Here is a 26380-nt window from a genome sequence, read left to right as displayed (position 1 = left end):
TTTAAATAAAAATCGATACTTGGCTACATCTGTAATGTATCGCGGGTGGAATTATCACAACAAATCAGCATTGATATTTTGTCCCGGCCCTATTATTGAATAATTAACTGTAATGTAAAATCTGAAATAACACTGCACATTTTTCATTGCTGATCAACTATAATAATCCAAGCTCCACATTGCAGATGCTGCGATGTGACTGTTGCGAATGCACACATTGCGATATCGATGCTGAAATCATATATTGTGCAGCCCTAGAACAAACCATTATTATACAATGATTTGCCTAATTTCAATAACTTATCTAGTTAACCTAATTAACCTAGTTAAGTCTTCAAATCGCACTTTAAGATAGTATCTATGTACTATAATACTAGTATCTTGGTAAATACAGTTGAAATCCGAATTATTAAACCCCCTTTGAATTTTTATTTATTTTTTTATTTCCCAAATGATGTTTAACAGAGCAAGGAAATTTTCACAGTATGTCTGATAATATTTTATTTCGGCTAGAATAAAAGCATTTTTCAATTTTTTTAAAACCATTTTAAGGTCAAAATTTTAGCCCCTTTAAGCAATTTTTTTTCTCTCAATAGTCTACAGAACAAACCATCGTTATACAATAACTTGCTTAATTACCCTAACCTGCGTAGTTAACCTAATTAACCTAGTTAAGTCTTTAAATGTCACTTTAAGCTGTATAGAAGTGTCTTAAAAAATATCTAGTCAAATATTATTGTCATCATGGCAAAGATAAAATAAATCAGTTATTAGGTATTCATATGTTTAGAATTTTGTTGAAAAGATCTTCTTTCAATTAAAGAGAAATTGGGGGAAAAATATACAGGGGGGCTAATAATTCAGGAGGGCTAATAATTCTGACTTCAACTGTATAGACACACACACACACTGCCCAGTTTTAGTAGATGAGCCAAGCAACACAAAGGTTAATGAGTGATAATCGGACTCTATTAATTAGTTCTGGATGGTGTCCCCAGCCTTCATAATTGGGTCTAAGTGCGTGTGTGCTTATGTGCGTAAAGGCGTTTGCAATGTTGTGGCTATAGATAATGAAGTTAAAGGTGTATGTTTTTGCACAAGCAGACGCATCAGCACAGCCTGTTATAGTCGCTAATGCCTTCCCTGGTGTGTGTCTCAACACCATGCATATTAATACTCAGCTCTGTCTCCTTCACTTTCCCTCCTGGACATTTTTTGTTGTCTCTAAGCCAGCGGTTTGTGGATTTCACCGCACGCAGCAAGTCTAATAAGCCTCTTACTGTCGGACAAAGTCAGTTGATTAGTAGATGGGTGTTTCGATAAGATCAGACCTTTGTGTGCTCACAGCATGTGCAGGTTTAAATGAGGAAAAAAGTGTCTCTAACAAACTTCTCAATGATGGACATGAAAACAAACATGTTGATTCGAGTCTGATGATAATGAAATCATTTCCTAGTATTTCCTAGGCTGGAAGAGCATCCACTACGTGAAACATATACCGGAATAGTTGTCGGTTCATCCCCCTGAAAAATAAGGGACTAAGCAGAGGGAGAATGAATGAACGATAAATATTGCTTTAGTAAAAGTATTAAGGTCTCATTCTGTTTGTAACATTGTAAAGTATAAAATGTGCTGGTTTCACTACCAAGATGTGCAAGTTATTATGTAAATACTGTAAACATTATTGTAGATCTCCAGATGAAACTGTGATGAAACAAAGAAATAATCATCCATAATTCAGCAATATTATACTATTAGACTAAATGTGCCATGGGTTGTTGTTCAGTGGACTCTTACCTTTTGAAATCAACTGGGCCTTACAGCAATTGGCGTGTTTGTGCTTTATAACAATGCTACAAATATGTCCTGTTCTTTTTAACTCCATGTTCTGGTGTGTACTTACACAATTCTAGCAAATTCATTCCTTATAAGCCTTTAGTTGAAAAAAATTGCTACAATCACTGTTTGAGGCCTACAACTGAGGCTTATAAGCATGATGAATAGTTTGTCTAGATTACTCATGTTCTATTTGATTTAAACACTGACATGTTCAACAAATAGCATTCAGTTCACCAGTGCTGGTTAACAGTTTTAAAATAAATACTACTGATAATTAATGATAGTGTGCAAACAAGTATAGCATATGTATAACCTATAATTAGTGATAAAAATGTGTGTAAATGTGCTTTGACAAATATAAACATACCAAGTCATAAATACATAAGATAAAATGTGGTAACATTTTAAAAAGAAAGTGATGTAAGGCCCCATGTACACTAATTTGTTTTAGTTTTAAAGTGGCGTTTTTGAACGAAAATGATCTACATCCACATTGGCGTTTCACCAAAGTGTTTCCGAAAGGATCTCCGTCCACACTATACTGCTGAAAACGCACATCACGTAACCACACACACACTCTAGCATATGCTGCAGCGTTTTTGGACGTCTGAGCTCCAGGCAGTCAACGGGTGCTTTGAGCACAAAACCCCAGCTGAGACCAGCGCACGTCAAACAGTTCTTGAAGGATCTTCTGCTGGATCTCATCTCACTCTCATTGTCTCTATCTAACGACTCTTGCTCTTTTGAATCTATTACTTGATCTTAGGTAAAGTGTTTAGGCTGAGTGCGAAGATAAGTTACATTAATTTATGTAAACACGAACACTGATTCTGCACTTTTGACTGATTGCTTGACTTTATTTCCTATATTGTATAAGCTTATTTTTCGTTACACTTTTATAATGGCCATTATTAATTATTATTACTGATATTCAGCAAAACAGACAGGCTATGTTTAATAATAATTTAAAATAATTTTAATTAATAATACTTTTAATGAAAAATAAAGGAGACAGTTATGATATATATATATATTATGTTTTGTTATAAATATGCATACAGTGAAGATGATGGTCATATGAATATGTAGCTACACGACACCTCAACATTTTCCTTATATCATGTTTTCATGTCATTGTTAGGATAGTGAAACAATATAGCCAGGGTGAAGTTAATGACATTATTAAGTACACTTTTCCCTTTAAAGATTTACCCGACGTGTCCTCAGGACTTTGTTCTCCATATCAAACTTGCGATGTCTGAACTTACAAGGAAAGGATGCAAGACTGAACTTTCTGCACTTAACATTGAGAAAAAGCCACAATCAGAATGTCTGCAGCCATACCTCCGTTTCCAAATGTCTTTATTTTCCACCATCCACACTGACACGGAGCAGCAGCATTTTAAAACAAAAATGGTCTCTTCAGGATTTTCAAAGTGCTTTTGAGGTACTCGAAAACTCCAGGGTAGTGTAGACAGAAGGTGTAACCATAGCAAAAGTTATACTTTTTAAAACTTAAAGTTATTAGTGTAAATGTGGCCTAAATTTACTTCTTATACTGTACATCTCTAGTTTGTCCTACAGCAGTGTCGATTATGCATAGCCACTATGTACTATGTGTTATTGTTTTTAATCCTTTGACTCGTCTCACCATCTGATTTGCATGATCAGTGTGTCGTCTAACATATAAAAAATCACACAGGGTGGTCAGCGGGTGGTCTCTTTTTGTCAATGACTCCTGCATGTTGATAATATCAGATACCCTTAATGATGTTGGTGCCTCGTCATCTCTGAATGTCAATGAACATTTTTCATCATGGATTTTGTTATTGAAATCAGCTGGTTTTGAGTTATTCTACTAAAATTGGTCAGTCACTAACAATACACATGTACTGACGATTTAAATCTGTGCATCGTTAACTGGGTGAAGGTTTTGAATCAGAAGAATCGTTAACTGGAGACTCACTCTGAATAGGTCATTTGAATCAGTGGCTTTTTAACTCCGGAACTGATGCAATCCAGTCAGTCCAGGTTCAGCCATGAAAAATGACTACATTCTGGAACATTTAAGAACCAATTTAACTGAAAATAATCCACAAGAAGCAATGCTTTCATGGAATGCATATAGTGGACTTCAAAAGTATGATATTGTTGACATAAAGTGAAAGATTCCCAAAATAAAAATAAACTCATGAAGTTCATATAATTGAAAGATGTGCTTAAGTGTAGTAGCAAATTTAAAATACTCACATGCCTCATTCCAAAGATGAAGGTGATGGAGATAAAGTTGCGATGGTTCTTTTAAACAATGTATTATGTCGTTGACAGCAAGGCGGTACGTCATATCTTCACCTTTGCCTTATGAACAGACAGAGTTGTGATTTATTCCTCTGCAGCGAACACCTCGTGTGCTCAGGGCAGATCCATCAAGCACAGATGGATAAACAACATAGATCAAAGGTCAATGAGTGTGCAAAGCGCATCACAGGAAACAATGGCTGCTGAATTATTGAGCGCTTCCTTTTAGACGAGCCTCATCCCCTGGCCTTAATGGATGCCTCGCTGAAAGGCAGAACGAAAGAAAGAATGAAAGAGAAGTGAAAACCTAAATTATTTCTGAGTTAAAGAAGTAAAGAGCCTCTCGTCAACTTTCAAAACAGACTTTGGGAGATGTGGCATTTGAATTATGAGTAGAGGATTCCCCTCGAGTCAGTCCTGGGTGTTTAAGAAAGAGACAAACATCTGACGAGGATATTTGCCACTTTTTTACTGCATGCCTAATGGGTAGATTTATTTTGGAAACCAAAAAATGTGTGGTCAGACTTGCATATTAAAGTCATGAGTGCAAATTATGGAATATTTCTATTATTATTTTCCAAAAAAAAAAAAAACATTATATAGGCAAATTAGACGTTGATTTTTGCCATCGAATTTATTGTTGCTTTTTATACATTTTCATTTTTTAAACACTAGAAATATATTTCAACCAAAACTCTAAAATGACCTTAGTTTTTTTAGTTAATGTTTTAGTTATTTAGTAGAAAGATGGATGGACAGATGGATAGATGGATGGATAGATGGATGGATATTAATAGATGATGCATTTTTCGTTTTAATCTTATTTATGTGTTGAAATAATATATGTATATGTTTAGGACTGGGCGATTTGGCCTAAAATCTAATTTTTAGTAACTCAATTATGATTAATAAAAAAATGTTTTATATATTTATTTTATTCTATTGCCCTCATAGTTTACTGACAAGTTTTGTACAGTAAATATGCCCACATATTACAAGTGAGAGATTTTTGAATGAAGAGTGCATTACTCAAATAATTGAAGGAAACATACTATCTACTATCTATAGCAAGGCAAGACAAGTTTATTTATATAGCACATTTCATACACAGTGGCAATTCAAAGTGCTTTACGTAAACAGGAATAAAAGAGACAAATATAAGAAAATAAACAAATAATAAAAGTGATTAAAAACAGATTCAAATGTGTTAAAACAGGTTATAAAAGAATGAAAAAGAAAAGAAAGACATAATAGTGCGATCTGTCGGACATAGCACAGTGCTCATTCAGTAAAGTCACAGCTAAACAGATGTGTTTTCAGTCGTGATTTGAACATACCTAATGTTGGAGCACATCTGATCATTTCTGGAAGCTGATTCCAGCAGTAGTTGAAGGCAGAGTCATCCTGTTTTTAATTATTTCTTAGAATTTCTATGATCCTAAAGATCTGAGTGATCTGCTAGGTTTGTATTCAGTGAGCATATCTGTAATGTATTGAGGTCCTAGGCCATTTAGTGACTTATAGACAAGTAATAATACTCTAAAATCCATTCTGAATGTAACTAGGAGCCAGTGTAAAAGCCTGAGGATAGATGTGATGTGATCTGACTTTCTGGTTCTGGTCAGAATCCTGGCCGCAGCAATCTGGATGAACTGCAACTCTCTGAATGTCTTTTTGGGAAGGCCAGTGAGGAGTCCATTAAAGTAATCCAACCTGCTGCTGATAAAAGCATGAACATGTTTTTCCTTGTCCTCACTGGAAACAAAGTATCTAATTCTTGCAATATTTTTGAGATGATAGTATGCTGATTTAGTTACTGCTTTGACATGATTACTGAAACTCATATCTGACCTTATTTTTTATTGTTTGACCCTTAGAGCCAAGGTACGCACCTTGAGAATCTCATCTCTGCTTCCAAAAGCAATGACTTCAGTTTTCTCTTTGTTTGACTGAAGAAAGTTTTGGCACATCCAACTACTAATTTCATTAATGCATTGGCAGAGGGTGTCAATAGAGCTGATCTACTAAGTAGATCTAAGTGTCATAAGCCCTATATAGAACATTTCAGCGTGGTCATGTCATTGGCCCATGGTCATTTCCTGCTTGTTATCAAACTATTTTATAACTGTAACAAGAGGAAATTCAATCATAACTTGTTAAAACAGCATCATAACATTATTCATCAACATGTGGCTCATTTTGGATTCTTGGAAACTATAGAAATTAAAAATGTAAAACAGGAAATACATTGGGACCATTGTTTTTGTTTAAATCCCTCAAAATGGTCTATATGTTGCTAATTTAATACTTTTTTATTCAAATTTAATACTTTTTAAATACTTTTTTATTATATAATCTCATCATTTAATTAACTGTAATTGAATTTACAAGGTTTGTAACCCTTATTCCAACTATAGTCTAATCTAGTATTTGACCTCTGTCCTGTGACTCTTACACAACTGTGCCTCTCCGGCTTCCTTACATCTTTTTTTTTCTTTCTGGATGTTTTCTTACAGCCATCTGCACTGAGCTGTAAGCTTTTAATAGATGTCCCCCATGTTGTCATTTATTAAGAGCATGTGTGTTGTTCCCGCTCTGCCAGGTGGCTGTTAGGAGCCTGTCAGGGGCCCTTTAAGTTACAGAGAAGTAAAGGAAGGATAAACAAGATCTCTAGGAGGTAAATCAATACCCCTGTCACATCACTCTAGAAATGGAGTTGCTTTCGGTGGTCCATCGTTGTAACAATGGGGTAAATATAATGCAATGGAATGAGTCATGCATTGCACTTAGATAGATTATAATGCACATTAGACATTTCTTTAAAAGAAAAAAAAGTCACATTGACATATCTTATGCATTATACAGTTAGGCCATTTCCATTTTGTAGTCTTTTGAAGACTAAAAAAGGGTGATTTTTCTATTCTGTGCAAAATAATATCTCCTGTCTAAGTATCTGTTTGGGACAAAAATGTCAAGATGACACAAGGAGCCGTAATCCTCTAAGGCAGAATATGCTGCATGGATTACCAAAGTGGAATCGCACCGTGCCTCAAACTTCTCATTACTGTCAGTTTGGGGACACAGAAGAGCACAGAAACCTCTTACCTTGCTCACTGGTCCTATCCTGTCAGCTTCTTGGCTTTCCCATGATTCAGTTTGCTATTACTCTCTGTGGTGAAAGTTACTGTTCGCTGACTAGTACTAGTTTGAGATGGTCATTTCAATGTGGTATTAAGATGCTTTTTGTGTGTTCGATCAGGAGTAGACGAACACTGAATACAGGTGTAAATGGAGGCTGAAGTCATTTATGTTTGTCCATTTTTACTTCTTTTTTGACAACTTCCAGATGAAAACAGAAACTCTTTTGACTGGTTAATTCCATATTTTGCAGTTCATGATTTCATTGTAGAATTTATTTATGCTTTTGAATTGCATTATAGTATTTTTGAGTGATATATTGTCTATATTGGTGGTGTAAATCATGGCTTGAAAAACCTGGTAATAAACAGTACTTTTTTCTGTTATGTTACAGACGTAATTATATATATATATATATATATATATATATATATATATATATATATATATATATATATATATATATATATATATATATATATATATACATACACACACACACACTTGAAGTCAGAAATATTATTTTAAATATTTCTCAAATGATGTTTGAGAGCAAGAATGATGTTTGAGAGCAAGAACATTTTCACAGTATGTCTGATAATATTTTTTCTTCTGGAGAAAGTAACTTGCCTAATTACCCTAACCTGCCTAGTTAACCTAATTAACCTAGTTAAGCCTTTAAATGTCACTTTAAGCTGTATAGAAGATTGAAAAATATCTAGTCAAAATGATTTACTGTCATCATGGTGAAGATAAAATAAATCAGTTATTGGAAATGAGTTATTAAAATTATTGTGTTTAGAAATGTGTTAAAAAATTCTCTTTATTAAACAAACATTGGGGAAAGAAATAAACCGGGGCTAATAATTCAGCTGGCTAATAATTCTGACTTCAACTGTATATATATATATATATATATATATATATATACAACTGTAAATCACAAAAATGTGGAACCTGATAATTCATGTATTTATTGTGTTTATTGCTTTTGTGTTTATGCTGAAACAGCCACAAAATCCCATTTGCTGACCAAATTTTTAAGCATTACAGGACATGTTGTTGAAGCATGCTAATGAGTTTGGGTTTATACTGCACCATCTAGAATTATGATGTAAAAAGAAAAAAGAACCTGTCAAATTGCAGCCTGAAGATCTCCTGAAGGGAGTTAAGCTGCAAATAGGCTGTGTTCAGGGGTGGTGTAAGTGTAATAGACATGACTGAAACACAACAAGTTACTGTAAGGTTGGGTTTAGGGTTGGGGTAGGTTTAGGTGCTCATAAAACACTGTAGGTTGAAAGACTATGAATAAATGAAAACTCCAGGAGGTTTGTACAGCACTTGGAGCTCCATTTATATCCTTATCCTCCATTCAGAAAAAAAGTGATGGATTAAAATGCAAACAGGAAACTTATACAACTCAGGAATCTCCCTCATACTTGTGATCTGACTGACTAAATTTTTTTTACATCAAATATATCAGATATATTTTTCTTCTACATCAACCTTGGCAGTTGTAATTAAGCATTTAATCTATGAAGATCAATGCAGCCATTGTTTACATCAAACCTTATGCTATACAATTACACTTTTATTTAATCTTGACAAACTAAGTGTCATTAAATATTTAATATTCCATTATTGGGCCACTGTTATAATAAAACTTTGGGCTGAGCGATTAATGGAAGGTGATTTTCATGAGTATATTGTCTGTAAAGCTATGCAACGATTGATTTCAAAATCAAAATCTATTTAATCAGACAATGACATTGAGATAATACATGTTGAGTGGGGAATTATTGCTAAAAATAAAGTTTTTACTCCATTCTAATGTAAAATATACATTTCAGGAGATTGCGAATTATGTAGCCAGAAGTACGTATAGCTGCATTTTGTCTTTAAAACGAACTCTACGGTATGGTATGTTCCTTTTCGCACGTAGCACCATATGGACGGGTTTCCCGCTGTTACCAGTTTTCCCAATAGCTTGCCATGTATGTCGGCGGGCATAAGACGCAGAGAGGAGTTGACCACAACGACAGGGTTTGAATCCCGTGAAGAATGGTTCCAGAAAGCAGGTTAGAAAAAACAGAAGCCAAAAAAATAAATAAACAAGAAAATAACAGTGTGAGAATCTGGTAGAATCTGAAAAACGTGGTTAAAATCAGGCGAACTCTTTTCTTTTTCTGGATTGCTTTTTTTAAAACATTCGGTTGGATTTAGGGAAGTGGATGGGTCAATCGGTGCTTTTAAAAACACTATTGGTTTGGGTTTAGGGAAGAAGGAGGGTCAGTCAGTCAGTCATTCAGGTCAGTTGACAGTGGCCTCTAGTGGATTATGCGAGAACAGCAGGCACAAATGGCACTCACGAGAGAAATTTGAGATCTCAAAATGAGAAATTCACAACAACAAAAATGGCAAAAAAAAAAAGGAACTCCTGGACAAATTTGGCGCTCTGCAGAAATGTATATAGCCGTATGTTTTCAGAATGAGCCTGGGTTAACATATAACTTCAGTCAAATGTTTAAATTAAATCCTTATTTGAGATACTTCCATAATCATGATGTTAAAAGTCATGCTAAATCAATAAAAGTTTTAGTTAAAATATATGTTTGTAATGAAATGCTATGGGAATTTCCTGGGTTATTTTATATTGATGAGTGTTTAACGTTTCCACAAGTAGAAAATATTGTAAGCATAAAGTATATTTACTTAACAAAAAAACTTTTCTTGCTGAAAATTCAACCAGTAGTTGTCCATGCACCATTGTCATTCCAAAACCGGAAATAAATGGAAATGGGAGCTGTTTTGTGCCTGTAATTCATTAACTCGTCAGCAGGAGGGAAAGTAATGATGTGAATCATAAAACAAAAACATATGGTCCCATAACATATCTTGTTAGAGAATAAATTACCTCTATACAATAATCTGACACCTTGAGCATGTTGTGACCTTGTTAAAATAGCATGAATTTATGACTCTGTGCACATATCTGTCAAAAAGATATTTGTGAGCACATCTTGTTTGCGACAAGCACAATATCAAGATTATTTATAGAAGTGTCAGAAACACGTCAAAAGTACTGTCTCTGTCAGTGTGTTAATGTGCTGTCAGGCTTGGTGGTTCAGTCACTCAGTGAACATAAATACGCTGACGGTTGGATACATGGACACTATAAGGTACACAGAGATATTTCAGAACTATAGAAAACAGTGCACCAATCATGTTAGCTGACAAGTATGGGACAGCTGCAGTCACCAAAAGAGAATGGTTACTTTTTTATGATGAGTAGGGGACTTGCTTTAAGAATCACCTCTCGGTTTTATGGAAAGTTTATTAAAGTTTTAACCCAAGAAGTTGGCGTTTTATTTATTTATTTATTTATTTATTTGTTTGTTTCTATTGTTTGTTTCTATTGTTTATTTATTTTGTTTATTTATTTATTATTTTATAAATTATTTTATTATTTATTTATTTACTTATTATTGTCTTAATTATTTTAATTAATTAATTTATTTATTTATTTATCTTGTATTGTATTTTATTTTAAATGTTATGTTGTTGTTTTTTTCTATTTTATAAGTATCTTTTTTATTAAATTATTTTAAACATATTTTATGTGATTTGTGAAATATGTGATAAATAATGTTTATTTAACATGTTATTATTACAATAGAATCACAAATTAGACTTTTAAATTGCATCTTCCCTCAAATTTGGGTAACAATATTACAAAAAATGTCAAGCCTCATAAAAAATAACTGAATATGAACTAAATTAACTGAAAACAGCATGACCTAGCGAAATTATTCATCTTTGAAGGTTAAACGCTTCTTTTCACTGACTATTTGTAGAAAGAAAATTACTTAATATCCTGTTTTGTGCTTTTTCATAGACAGACTGCTGAATTAAATGAATAAAAAAACAGAAAGCTTCTGACATTTGCTGTAGCGACGTCAACAAATGAGCATCATTCAAGTTCAAAATAAATTAAAATCCACCAGTCTTCACACATCTGTTTCACAGTGATGTAGGTTTTATGTTCATATTCATCTGTTGTGAGACCTTGAAGCCTCCTCATACTGAGATCTCCACACTAAAACATCAACTTCAAGCATAATTCAAGCATTCAAGCAGAAAGTCTGAATAACAAATTCAGATGTGCAGACTGCCTATGAAAGTCAGACATATGTTTGATCTCTCTGTCTCTGTCTTAGTCAGTTGCCTAAGTACTCTTAGATTAAATAGAATAAGTCTGCTATGTGTTTGATTGACAGCTTGGCAGTAAATATTAAGTTTGTAACAAGACACCTACTTAATAAATTACACATTGAGTAGTGTGAGTGTGTGTGTGCTTGTGTTAGGGCTGCATGATTAATCAAAAACTGATTTCATGCACATTTTGACAGTAAAGCCGGCACTGTAATCAGCAGTAAATCTCTAGCACATGCTTTCAGATGGGGCAGCATTTTCTACACAGAGTTGTAGTTCACAGGCAAGCTAAACAACCCAACTGTGGAAAATAGAATTGAAGCAATCCTGAAATCAAAGAAAATACCACATTTAATAACATGTTAGTGCTTCAAACTCTGCTCGTAATTTAAGTCGATTATCTGAAATGAATCCTTCTCTAAGATGATTCCATAGTTTGTTTATTAGTCATGGTGAATCAATGAAAGCACTTACATTTTCTACTTTGATGTCCTGTGACCTGTTTTAAAGAGATTTATTACTGATTACAGATGTATTTCACTGACAAGATGTGCATGACAATTGCGTTCATTGTTCAGTTCATGTTCATTTATATAGCACTTTTACAATGTAGATTTTGTCAAAGCAGCTTAACATAGAAGTTCTAGTCAATTAAAACTGTGTCAGTACAGTTTTCAGAGTTGAAGTTCAATTTAGACCTCCATGACCTCCACAGCATCATCTCAGGATGTGGCCTGGTCCAGGATTATGGATACCTTGGCATCGTTTATTCACGTGTCTTGGATCACATCAATGGTGCTGCATAATCTTTAGAGGCCTCGGTATGAGTATCCCCAGGTGGAAATGGAGAATAAAGAAAAAAAAGTGCATATTGTATTTAAACACGAGATGCAAAAATGTAGGGCTGCAAATGAAAATAGTAGCTATGTAAACAAAAATAAAAAACAAACATGTAACGCATATGAGTGTTTCTATCAAAGTGTGTGGTGTATTAGGACATGAGGAGTGTGTCCTACAGGTGGTTTGTCAAGGCCACTCACCTGCGTGGAGCTCACTCATGCACCACACTGTTATGCAGTGTATTGTGTTTACATTTTACTAAAAAGATAGGTCTTAAGTCTAGTTTTGAACTGAGAGAGTGTGTCTGAGCCTTGGACATTATCAGGAAGGCTATTCCCAAGTTTATAAGCTATAAATGAGAATGCTCGACCTCCTTTAGTAGACTTTGCTATTCTGAGTACTACTGAAGTTTTGAGATCTTAAAGAGCGGGTTGGATTGTAGCATGACAGAAGGTTAGTTAAATAAGCAGGAGCTAGATTATTTAAAGCTTTATAGGTCAGAAGCAATATTTTATAATCAATACTAAACTTAACAGGTAGCCTTTTCTATTTTTTGGTTTGTTTTGGTTTTTAGGTTTTTGTACTTTGTGTTTTCCATATACTGTGTGTGTGTTTGTGTGTGTCTGTGTGTGTGCGTGTGTGTGTGTGTGTGTGTGTGTGTGTGTGTGTATATGATACAATTCTGAATTATGCTCAAAAACAGAAATGGGTCAGAAGAATTCGAGATACATTCTCAGAAATCTATTTTTGATACTGTAAATTGATCTGATTTCATCAATGTGTCTAATTCTAATGTTTTGTCCATTTTTTTTCTCCAACCTTTTCCAGTGCCAGGAACTTTTTGTTAGGAAAGGAAAGTAAGACTTTTGAAAGAGCCCAAAGACAGCGACAACAAAACTTCACAGAATCTCCCCCATGCATTATTTACACGTCGCTAAACTGTGAAATTGTATTTCTTTTAAACATATCTCCGTAACATTAGAGAGGAATTACACCGCCTATTGAGTTTCTAAGGCCCCGGTATTTTGGCTTCTATTATCTGGGCTGTGAGTCACTGAAGCCCAAATAATTAAGCCACCCATGTGGATAAACGTCACATTAAACGCAGTGCTGGAGGAAGTTTCTGGGATTATTGCAAAAGTGCATATTTTTATTATTTTTTTGTATTTATTGTGCTGTACTGTGGAGGATCTGTGACTTGACAAACAAACTAAAATGGACTAAATATGTAGATTTCTCGGTTGACACGTGCCTATAACCACTCTTGTACAGCTGTGCACACTTGTGGAAGCAGCAGTGCATTTATCACCAACACTTTCTCACACCCTATACGTTGTGACACTGCTTTTCAGAGTTAGACAGATAGACCTTGAGATAAAGGTAATGATGAAAAGTTAATGCAAAAGTAACAATGCATATTTTTTTTGTTAAAAATATTTTGTTAAATATTGCAATATATTACTTTTTAAAGTAACTTTTCCTGTTTAGCAGTTTTTACCAGCCTGATCTCACGAGGAAATGCAAGTATTTTACGTTTTGTCAGTTTAGTGGCTAATTGTCATAAGTTCGGTCGTACGAAAATTTACGATTTTAAAAAGGAGGCGTGGCACCTATTCGCACCCTAACCCCAACCGATATTGGTTGATGAGCAAATCGTACTAAATTGTACGAATTAGATCGTATGAATTGATACGAATTAGCCACTAAATCACAAAGTTATGAATTACATGAGATTGCATTGGTTTTTACACATTACAGTTATATAGCTTAGCGGCTGCTGATTTAAAATGAAGTTGACTTCTTAAAACAGTTTAAAGAAGCTTTGTTTCAATCCTCTACTTTCTGCATCTTTGATTTAAATCGACAGCTCAGGCTGTTATCTGTTATGATTTGATCAAATACACACCGGTTATATACAGTAGGTGCTTTGTGTTTCGATATCAAACCCTGCACATCAAGTTGAATATCATCCAGTCTGTCAATTCAAACTGAAATTCAAACCTGAGCAATATACTGTAAAATTGAATGTTACCCAGTTGCAACTTACTTGCTGCTTCTGCAGTATATGAAAACCTTTCACAGTGGGAATATACTGTAACAGGTTTTATTATATGCCTGGCCATCTGTAGAAATATTGTCCCATTGCAATTGCTGTAGGAAACATGACTGTCCTCATGAAAGTGAATTTCTATGACATATAGTTTCACATTTCAATTGTTACACTTACAGTAGTGGGGGTTTTCAGTTTAGACCAAATGTAATCATTCTGAGGGAAGACCATCCTACACTTTAAAAAATTCTGCACAATTACCTCATGTTGTCCTAACATAAATAGATTAAGTTAACATAGTTGTTTTTACAAATTAAAGTGGATTGAACATAAAACAATGAAGTTTTCACAAAAAAAAAAAATTAAGAATTATGCACTGTAAAAAATTGTATAACAAATTAGTTCTGACAACAAATCTTTTTTGGTCATTGTAACTTATTAAAAGTTAATCATGCTCTTACTTAATTTGAAAAGTTACACAAGCTGTTTTGTCAATTTAACATGATGTAAGTTAAGGCTGCACAAAATATCTTTTAAGCAATGATATCACAATGTGCGCATTCGCAAAAGTCACATAGCAAGATATGCAATGTTAAGTCTGAATTATTATTCAAAACAAGCTCAAGTTTAACCATAATAGACAAAAAAGTTTTAGGGCGTTTGTTGTTTTTTGTACATAAATCTACATTTCAAGGTGAAAACAAGATTATTTTGCTTGGTAACTTTATTTTGATGGTCCAATTGAGTATTAGTAGACTGTTTGTTTAATATCTGTTGATACTGCTCCTTCAACAGACATTTAACTGACTATAAGAAACTTTTCAAGTACATGTCAACTTAGACCAACCCTAACCCCAACCCTAACCCCAAGCTAACAGTCGACTTACAATTTAATGAGAATTAGTTGGTATGTAGATGCAATGTAACTTAAATTCAACAAACGCGCCATCAAAATATAGTGTGAGCTTTTGCTTACGCTAACGGCAGTTCATTTTGCTTGTTTCTACAAAAACTCTTAATTTTTAGTTATTTTTTCTGAATGGTAATATAATACAATATTTTTACTTTATTTAAGAATGTTTTCGATATTTGGCCTATAAATGAGACAATGCAAAGTAACAAGGGCATTTGCATTGTTATTACTGTACTGAATAATGTTAGACTGCCTAGACAAATAGAGCAATTCATCTTGTGAAACTATTCATCTTGTGAAACTGTATTCATATTGCAATATTTATTGCACAAAAATTAAATATTGCAATATCAGACTTTATCAATATCGAGCAACCCTAATATAAGTTCAGTGGGCTTATAAGGTTAATTTGATTCAGCTTAAAAATGTAAGGCAACCAGGATTTTTTTTTACAGTGTGTTGATTCAGCTAAATTAAAGAGCCCATATTATGGGTTTTTGAAAATGCCCTTCCATGTAGTGTGTAACATAGCTCTAAGTGAAGTGAAATATCCAGCTAAGGCTTAAATCTGAAAGTGTACAGTGTTCAAAACTATTGATTCATTTATAAAAGAGTCGACTCATAGTGCTTCAAACGAGTCGTCTTGATAACGAGTCATTAGGTGTTTCGTGATGACGCGGCTACGAAACACAAGTAGTTGCGCGTGCAAACCCGGGACATTTGAAACCTGCGGCCCCGCCCACTAACACAGAAAAAAAGCCCCACACACACACACACAGAGACACACACAGACACCGGTCGAATGAAGTCACGCTGTGCAGATGGATATTATTGACAGTCTAATTAAAGATGAAACCTCAGCAATATAGCCCAGCCTTGAGCAGATCGAGTGCTTCTGGAAACTACATGCTTAAAAAGAAGACTTCATCGGTTTGTAAAAGGAAGGATCAGTAAAGACTGTCAGAACATGGATCAGTGCATCATGGATCAGTTTCTTCCCCCATTTCACAAGTACGTGCGATTAAAACTGTTGCCTCGTTTACTCTAGCTTGCAAATTATGCATTTAGTTGTGTTTTGTTATTTGTAACCGTGTGTACTGTATCAGGTTAACTCTTTATTTTCTCATATCACGTCTAAAGCCACGTTGAAAACGCGACGCGTGCCGCTTTGTTTACGGATCGCCAGCTATTCCTACACACATGCAACGGTCAAGTTTCAAAATAGTTCAGCTCAGATTCAAGGGAGCTGTCTAAATTGCACCCAGCAAGCTGAACTGGCGCTCTAGTCTTGGCGAACGGTGAGTGTGTGTGTGTTGTGTGTGCGTGTGTGTGTGTGTGTTGCGCAGGGCCGGTTCAGCAAGCTGAACTGCCGCTCTAGGTTAAGGACTATCACGCCGCCCTCAACCCGAAAGTGAAAACGAAAGTGACCCGTTAGCAACGTGAGGACCGGGGGGTGTCGCAGATATAACCGAGGACGCGGGTGGTGAGGGAGGTGTCGCGGACGTCTCCCTCTCTTTTGGAGTTGTGTCTTCTAAGGAGGAGGAGGAGGTGTTTGTGTGTGTGTGTGTGTGTGTGTGTGTGTGTGTCTGTGAAAAGCGCAGGTGATGGGCTCCTCGCCAGTTCTTGGAGTTTTTGCTCAATAAAATAGTTTGTCGTCTGTTTTTTTAAGTCCATCGTCTGTATTTACATTCACCCACTGGCAGCCAAAATCCACACCTCACACTATGAAGCATGTATGCACTGTGACTACTTTTATATTGTTGATTAGCTGCTGGGCATTTCACTCTGTCTCGCGCTGAAGGCTGTCAGTTTCGACCAATCGCAGCAGGCTGTCATCGGTCCAATCAGCGCAGATTAGCTTCGCGCTGAGGACTGGTTTGGGTACAAATGAATCGCTGAACGATTCATATGGGAGTCTCTGGAATAATGAGGTAAAAATAAATGCAGATTATAAGACCATCAAAGTGTTTTTTGACCTTGCATGCATATTAGACTGTTGTTGGAGACCCTTACAACCTAAATATGACCCTATTTCATGTATAATATGGGCTCTTTAAAATAAGTAGTTGGAACAAGTTGTGAAAATCATTTTTTTCAGCATAACACGTGAAAGTCATACTCTACTGTAATGACCCAATTTGTACTATGAAAAAATAGTAATAATTGTATGGTAACACTTTAGTTCAAGTGCCAATTCTCACTATTAACTAGTAGATTATTACCTGCTTATTAAACATTGACTGTTCATTAGTACTTATAAAGTACACTGTAAAAAATGCTGGGTTCCACACATTTGATTTGTGTTGGGACAACAGACTTAAGACTTAAGTTAAATTATTGGTTTTTACTCATTTAATTTGATTGAACATAAAAGAAATAAGTTGTCCCCAAAAAACCTCAAGCAATGTAGTTTGAACAAACAGCAAACGTCATTTCTTTTGAGTGTACCTAAACCCAACTACTATCTTACGTAGATACTAATAAACATCAAATAAGGAGTTTATTGAGGCAGAAGTTATGGTAAATATTTATAGCAAGAAAAAGTTGTAGCTAGAACTTTACCATAAAATAAAACATGACTATAAGGACAATATACTGTATACAGTACTATGAGTAGTAGTGTAGTCGACTATACAACTGTTCAGCTTAAAGGGCATTTTTATTATTTAGTTTTAAATTTTGTTATGCTTTTTGCTTTTGTTTACTTCTGTTTATTAGAATATTTTAGTTATTTTGGATTATATTTTTGCAATATAGTACAACTCCTTGTTATTAAGTTATCCTGTTAAACATTGCAACAATAATAATGGAAATAAAATCTGTCAAAGAAAATAAATAAGCTTATCTTTCTTGATTTTTTATGAAATAAATCTTTTATTTTTTTTACCAAGTAAAAATGTCTAACATTCATTATAGAAAATGTGTTGTTTCTTGAGAAAAAATTGAAAAAAACATGAAGAAAATTTCAGTCAGAAAGCATGTCATCTGCTGTCACTGGCACTCATGTCTTTGTTCAGTACCAAAAGTACAATGTGCAGGGCCAAGCAGGGTGGAATTATTTCGGGTTTGGAACCAAGCAACAAATGGGTGTGAAAACAGACTTTAAAAGAGTGTAGGAGGTTCATCACAGATTTGTAATCTAATAACGTGACCTTTAAATGAGCAAAATAATTGCAGGCGTTTTGATGGCACTTCATGAATACATTTCCGCTCACCCAGCTGGAAAAACAGATGCTGCGCTAGAGAGAGGAGAGAGAGAGAGACCCAGTGTATTTCTCTCATTTTCTCTAATCTCATATTTGCATTGGAGGGAGATCGAGGAGATGACACTGTATCAACTTGGCCGGCGCTAATCTTACAGTAATACCACTTGCAAGTGAACCGCATTCGGTCAATTTTAATGTCATTAGTTGGAGCTACAGAGGATGAGCTTGTCAACGGGAGAGTAATTGCTTCCTTGTGCTTCTACTACAGTGCTGAAGATGTGATTAGATTCCAGCACACTATTAAACACGCTTGGCCTCAGGAACGCTTTGCATGTTTAGACAAATGTAGTTTTGAGTACACATGTAGGCTTTGGTTTTCTTTTGCATATATTTTATGGCCACATAGCCACTGCAGTTAAATACGATTATTAGTAAGAAGGACTAATGCCTGTTTCTGCTTGTTGTTAAAAGAGAGGGCCATGAACTGACCTTGTTGGTTGCTTTTTTTTATTAAATAGAAAAATTTTGGTTACAAAACACATCAGTTCACTTTAAAAGGAATGGTAATCTCCTGGTGGTGTATTGGTTGGTTTGATGATGGATTTATGCACTTCTGAAAGCTTCAAAATAAAGATTGCTAACCCACCCACTTTGAATGTTATCACTCGATTGATTGGGCATTATCAGTGGTTATCAGCTGATCGATATGTGCCAGTAGGGCCTTCTGCACCTACTGGTAGGCTCAGAAGGCTTTTATTATCCATTCACGGTTAATCAGCTATATTAATAGAGAAGATTCCAAATCCAGATCTGTTTTTACATTACTGTGACGGTTGGGTTTATAGTTGGGGTAGTGGTAAGTGTTAATAAAATACAATAATAGGAAATTTAATAAATAATCTAAAAAAATTTTGTTAACTTCGGGCCTTTGTTAACAGCCGTATGTGATCTACAGGGTGGGCCATTTATATGGATTCACCTTTATAAAATGGGAATGGTTGGTGATATGAACGTCCTGTTTGTGGCACATTAGTATATGTGAGGGGGCAAACTTTTCAAGATGGTGGCCCTTTCGAAGTCGGCATCTTGGATCCAACTTTTGTTTTTTCAATAGGAAGAGTCATGTGACATCAAACTTATTGGGAATTTCACAAGAAAAACAATGGTGTGCTTGGTTTTAACGTAACTTTATTTTTTCATGAGCTCCCTCACATATACTAATGTGCCACAAACAGGACGTTAATATCACCAACCATGTTGAGCCACTTGATCCAAGTGGCTTTAATGCCAAATTATCCAGCCGAGACTCGAACCAGCGACCTTCTTGCTGTGAGGCGACAGTGCTAACCACTGAGCCATTGTGCCATGTATTAAAATAGGATTTATTTAAATGAACTTAAAATTGTATTCCAATGAACCAGCTGCATCTAGCATAAAATTATAATAATGTGTATACAGTAATGTGTGTGTATTTTCAGTTTTAACCATTTTTTTTTTTTACTTATATAATTTCTGCCTAGATATTTTAAACATATAAGCTGTCAAAGCTGCTGGTCATCCTTCTTTATACTTTTAGCAACCTATTCTCCATCCCCGAAATAAAACCTGGCATTTTGATACCAGAGCTCCTGAGTGTCTGTGGTTATATATTCCTCTCCGCTCTCAGCTCTGTTTGTCATGCACAGCGGTATGTGAGCGATACAGATAAGATAGAGCACTGCTACAATGCAATCGCACTGATCTTGGACATGTTGAGCTGTTGAGCTCCAAGAAAAAAAGGCACTGATAGATAACGGATAGCTGAAAAAAAGGCTCGTAAAGCAATAGAAGTTTCTGCTGCTGACCAGACACATGCAGTCATGCCTTTCAGAAGTTAATTCTTTGCTCTCCGATGCTGCACTTCTAGGCTTTCTTTCCCCATTTGGCTGAAAACTTGATAGATTTTGGGTCTGATTTGTTTATTTATTTTTTGGCCAATTCAAGGCCTTTGACTGACTTTGGTTCCAATAAAATCTTCATTTGTGATGTGCCATTTCAATTATTTTTCTTCTCCCAATTGAGTAACAGGCTTTCCTTTCCCAAGACTCATACTGCTCTGATTGGATAATCCATAACAGCCAGCGATAACATTTGATTACAAGATTAAGATGCCATGTCTGTCATTGTGAAATAATTTCATATAAAAATGTTGCACTACGTGACTTGTTGCAACCTAAACTAACCTTGATTGTATATAAGGAAGTTAAACTATTAAGCTATTTTAGGACTTATTGCAGTTGACACACAACTCAGAACTTGTTGTGATATTCTTTACTTTTTTATTTACACTTTAAGTTGTTCTTATTACACTGTAAGTATTCAGTAAACTACTGAGCAATATTAGAATGCTGATTAGGTTAGAATGCTGAATAGGTTTAGGGTTATTTACATGTAATTATGCATACATAATTATAATTACTACAGTAAGTATATGTATCAACAAAGACACCGTAAATATTTTTTTTCTTTTTGTCTTCCATGTGATTTGTTTGCTTTAGGGCTTTGTTTTTTAAGGAATTGTATTCCTTTAATCAGTTTTCTTCATTATAAGTTTATAAGTTTAGAAAGTTTAATTTCATAAACATTTCATTCATGCCGTCGTAACAAACTGGGGTATTAGATGCAAAAGTAGTAAGGACTGCTGAGAGTGTTATGGAATTTACTAACGCACACCGATGGAAATAAAAAAATTTCGCATTGCATTTGTGCGTGCGTGCGTGTGTGTGTGCATGTGTGTGTGTGAGAGAAAGGTCCATTACTGACAGTACAGGTACATCTTATTGAATATCATTCATTTTCATCACCAATTATCATAGTAGAACAGTTTCTCAAGCAGTTTGTGATGCATTTTGGAAACAGGAGATGAGCCCCTGGTCTAATGCGCCACCTGGCTTGAGAAACCCGTTCTCAAAGACTTATTATTTGTGTAGCACACATATTCTTAATGCCTTCGACAGAATTCAAATGAGCCATTTTAATCTAGATTCATCTAAATTAATTCCGAAATTAATCTAGAAAAATCTAGATTAAAAAAAATTAATCTATGCTCACCTATAATATATATAATATATAATATCTTATATCTTACTTACCATAATAGGTAGCCTATGTTAGGTGTGCCATCTGACACAATGACATTGACACAAGTCATTAAAATAAATCTTCTTTGTTTTGGTCTCTTGTCAAGACAAACAGATCTAAAACAGTGGGAATTAAGCCAAACGAAGGTTGTATAATAGGGGTGTCAAAATTCATTGTTTCTTTGGTGCACCGCGATGCAGACGCGGACAATTTGGTATTGGTTAAGTAATAATCATAACCGGTTATTATGTACTGACGTCATTTGTCTCATTTGCGGTATGTCTCTGTAGCTTACTATGGCGAGGTACCTCATTTACCTCATACATAGGACATGCGTTAGGGATTCTCCAACCGTAATACACCTAAAACACGGATTGTTGTAAAACTCGTCAATGGCAGGGAAGCGTTTTCTCTTGTTAATGACGGAGAGGTAAACAAAATCATTTATCGCCATACATGTAAAGCACAAATAATGTCCTTTTGTTTTGTCACGTCCAGCGTATATATGGCCGTCATCCTTGAACCAATCTCCATCATTGTAAGCTGCTTGCTTTTCTGTCTGTTCCATTGCTCCATTTGTTAGATGTTTGCTCACACTTTCTTTTGCAATCTGTAGCTTGTCAAATGCACAAAACGCCCAATTCACACCACAGGATGTCTAATCCTATCCTTGTATTAACTTCACATGTAAATCACTCGCAGTTTATCCGCGTATGCTTACTGCACAGGCTGAAAAACCATCCCCCCTTCTTCCACGTAATGTAATGATTGTGTGGGCGCAGGTGACGCCACTTTTTAAGAGACACTCAAATGCGTTGCATATGTGCTGCGTATGCAACGTCTATAAGTCTTGTAAAACAATATAATTTTTTCTGCAAAATCGCGAAAAACTAGGAAGTCTGTAAAGTGCTGCTGTTTTTTTCAAAAGATTTTAAACCAAAGTTTATTTGAGTACATATTTGTGCATTTTAAAGTAAGAAAAAGACAACAACTTCAGTCTATTAAATAATAATAACTAAAAGTGTTTTTGTGAGTTGTTTCTGAGTGTTTATTATTTATTCGATAGTTCGCACAAATCATGCACATATATATATTAAGCTAACTAGACTAGAAGGTCGCTGGTTCGAGCCTTGGCTGGGTTAGTTGGCGTTTCTGTGTGGAGTTTGCATGTTCTCCCCGCGTTCGAGTGGGTTTCCTCCAAGTGCTCTGGTTTCCCCCACAGTCCAAAGACATGGTGAATTGGGCAGGCTAAATTGTCCGTAGAGAATGAGTGTGTCTGGATGTTTCCCAGAGATGGGTTGTAGCTGGAAGGGCACACAAAACATGTGCTGGATAAGTTGGTGGTTCATTCCGCTGTGGTGACCCCGGATTAGTAAAGGGATTAAGCCGAAAAGAAAGTGAATGAATGAATAATTTAAGCAAACTCATTTCACATTTTGTTTCTTAAGACAGAGTTCAGCTATTTACAGGAGTGACAACCACGCAGCCTATTAACTCCAAATGAGTTTTTCAGTATAAGCATTTACAGCAAATATATGCAGTTTGTTCGGAGCTTAAACTAAACTGCTACTTTGGTTAAAAATCCTAAACATAATCGCTGTAATGTCACAAATAACCACACAGGAAATATCTACTTCACATACAGAATAATGTAATTTAGGAGATTCAGTCCTTTATTCAAATACTGTAGCATCTCATTTAATTACTATACTATGTGCTTGGTCAAACTGATGGAACAACTATTGTCTTTTTATCAGAATGTAAAAACTAATAAAGTATGTTTTCTGGCAAAACATTAAAACTAACCAAACCTTCTTCCTCTTCTTCCTCTTCTTTTTCTTCTTCTTTTCTGGATGAGGAGTTGTTTCACTCCTAAATGCATGCGTTGCTCACATTCTGTCACCTCCAGTCTGCAGTGTCAAAGTGTGCTGCAAATCTTTCAGATTGCTGAAGAGTTTTTATAGTTGCTAAATTTAGTTAGAAAGAAAACAAAAAGAGGAAGAAATCAACAAACATCCTTCTCTTTCAGTCTGAGAAAACATGTTGTTGCAAAGGGAAAGCAGGATAAATAAAGATGTTTACTTGCCAGACAAAAGAGGGCAAGGGAGAAATAAGAGTAGTGCCTTTAATACTGCAAAGGTTCTCTCTCTTTCGGTTTCTCTTGCATGTCGAGTTATTATAAATTTAGTTTAGTTTTTTTTGTTTTATTTGTTTATTTATTTATTTATTTATTTTAGATTACTGTCCAGCAAATGATATTAGAACTATGCTTAATTCTGATCCCAGACCTGCTCTGTCATTTCTATCATAGCGGCTAAGATTAGATTCAGGGTAAAAGGAATAAGTCCTGGATCAGTGTCTAGCCGGAAGAGCCAAATGGATAAATAATGAAAGCGAGAATACGGTTGAAGCTTATGCGCGGCGGCCTCAGGCACGCTTTAGGCCAGTGTCAAACTGAAGTGTGTGGTTCTCCGGGCTTGAACCGCATCTAGTTCAGACTGTACACACACCAGAAGTGTCTCATTTATAATGCAGATATGTTTAACAAGTAATGAGGATTCCAAGGACAGTTTCAGAAGAGCGTATTTAGTGGTTTGAGACCAAACAAGAGATAAAATACAGGCCGTAAAGCCCATTGTAGAAGATAGCTTTGGTTATGCTTTAGAAAAGCTTGTTTGTCATTGCAATGCCTTAGAAAATGGTAGTTTGGGAATTCATGCTTCTTTCTTGATGCTCATTATGAGAGTCTTTCAGACTTTATGCTTTATGAATCTGTCTGAATGTTAAATATCTTATGCACCATATGGTCAAAAATCAGTGCAGTCTTACACTTATTATTTTATTTTTTTGCATTTAACCCACTGAACATCTATTTTAAAATAGAAATAGTATTTGCTTGTTAGTGTTTGCTTGTATCTACAAGTATGTATGTATGTATGTATGTTTTACGTTTTGTATGTTTGCTAAATTTTCAAATGCTTCATTTTTGCCCAAAGGAGACAGTACACCAAAAAATGTCATTTGTTTTTTCTGTACACTGTAAGAAATATCTGTTAATTAACAGTTTTCGTATATTGTGTTTTTTTTCGGGGTGTGGTGGGTGTTTCGGGGGGCTATTTACAGTTGTGAATTTCATTATGGGAGCTTGATCTCTGCTCTGTCTACTTTTGATGATGAAAATTAAACTCTACAGTTTAACAAAGTGACTTTATTTGACATTTTAGAAGTTTGAAATAATATAATGTATAGTGCTCAGCATATATGAGTACATCCCTTTCAAATCTTTCTTTTAAATTAATATTTTCTATAGGAATCATTCATTCATTCATTCATTCATTCATTTTCTTTTAGGCTTTGTCCCTTTATCTATCAGGGGTTGCCACAGCTGATTGAACCGCCAACTTATCCAGCATATGTTTTATGCAGTGGATGCCCATCCAGCAGCAACCCAACACTGGGAAGCATCCATACACACTCGTTCACACACATACACTATGGACAATTTAGCTTATCCAATTCAACTATACCATATGTTTTTGGACTTGTGGGGGAACCCGGAGCATCCTGAGGAAACCGGGTGGCTACGCATTGCGCCATCGTGACTCTCCTTTCTATAGGATGCTTTACAATATTATATTTGTGCATATACATTAGATTAGTCTGTACTGAAGCCAAATCTAGAGCTAATCTGACTAAATAATAACGGTCCAAAAACTAGTACACCCACATTTATTTTTAAGAAAAAATTATTAAACAAAAATTTTAAAAAGAGCAAAATTCAAGAAAACTCAATTTTGTTGAAATTTTGTACTTTGTATAATATTTTGCTTGAATTTAAATGTATTATCTTTCTATTTCTAAAAATGTTCGCTGACTAAAATATTATTTAAAAAAATATATCTATTAAGTAATTCTTTTTTGTTCAAATGCACCAAAAGATATGACCTATATTTACTGATAAATTAATTTAAAAAAAAAATCATTTGCAAAATGGGGTGTACTCATTCATGCGGAGCACACTATAAGAAATAATATATAAATAAATGAATCTGTAAAATAACAGAAAATGTACTGGCAGCTTATTACAAGGTTTTTGCAACATAAAATACAACACAGAGCAAGACAATATATCACTTTAAACTATTAAAAACATTCATAAAAGTCACTTTTTCCGACTTTTAAAGGTTAAAATGTGTCAGAAGAAAAATCAAGGTCTCATAATGTGATTCAAAAGCATAAAAAATAAATAAATAAATAAAAACATGAATCACAAAATATGGAAAACTGTTAAATTACGGATATTTTTTACAGTGTAGTTGTGTTATATAGTTGTGCATATGTGCATATATACATGTACATATATACATATACACGCACTGGCCTCTTTATTAGGGACACCTGCGTTGTTAACACAAATTTCTAATCAGCCAATCACATGACAGCAACTGCATTTAGGCATGTAGACGTGGTCAAGATGATCTGCTGCAGTTCAAACTGAGCATCAGAATAGGGAAGTAAGGTGATTTAAGTGACTTTGAACGTGGCATGGTTGTTGATGCCAGATGGGCTGTTCTGAGTATTTCAGAAACTGCTGATCTACTAGGATTTTCACGCACAACCATCTCTAGGGTTTACAAAGAATGGTCCAAAGAAGAGAAAATATCCTGTGAGAGGCAGTTCTGTGGGTGCAAGTGCCTTGTTGATGCCAGAGGTCAGAGGAGAATGGCCAGACTTGCTGATAGAAAGGCAACAGTGACTTACCAC

General features: G+C 35.0%; 1 protein-coding gene across 3 annotated transcripts in view; it reads left to right on the top strand.

Moving 5' to 3' along the window:
* The window catches only part of LOC130237677 (chemokine-like protein TAFA-1), a 308089-nt gene that overhangs the window by 110894 nt on the left and 170815 nt on the right, over positions 1–26380 (top strand). The window lies entirely within an intron of this gene.

The sequence above is a fragment of the Danio aesculapii genome, chromosome 11 (assembly GCF_903798145.1).
Source record: "Danio aesculapii chromosome 11, fDanAes4.1, whole genome shotgun sequence".
NCBI lineage: Eukaryota > Metazoa > Chordata > Actinopteri > Cypriniformes > Danionidae > Danio > Danio aesculapii.
The sequence above is the reverse complement of the archived record's forward strand: the minus strand, read 5'-3'. Positions and strand labels throughout refer to the sequence as shown.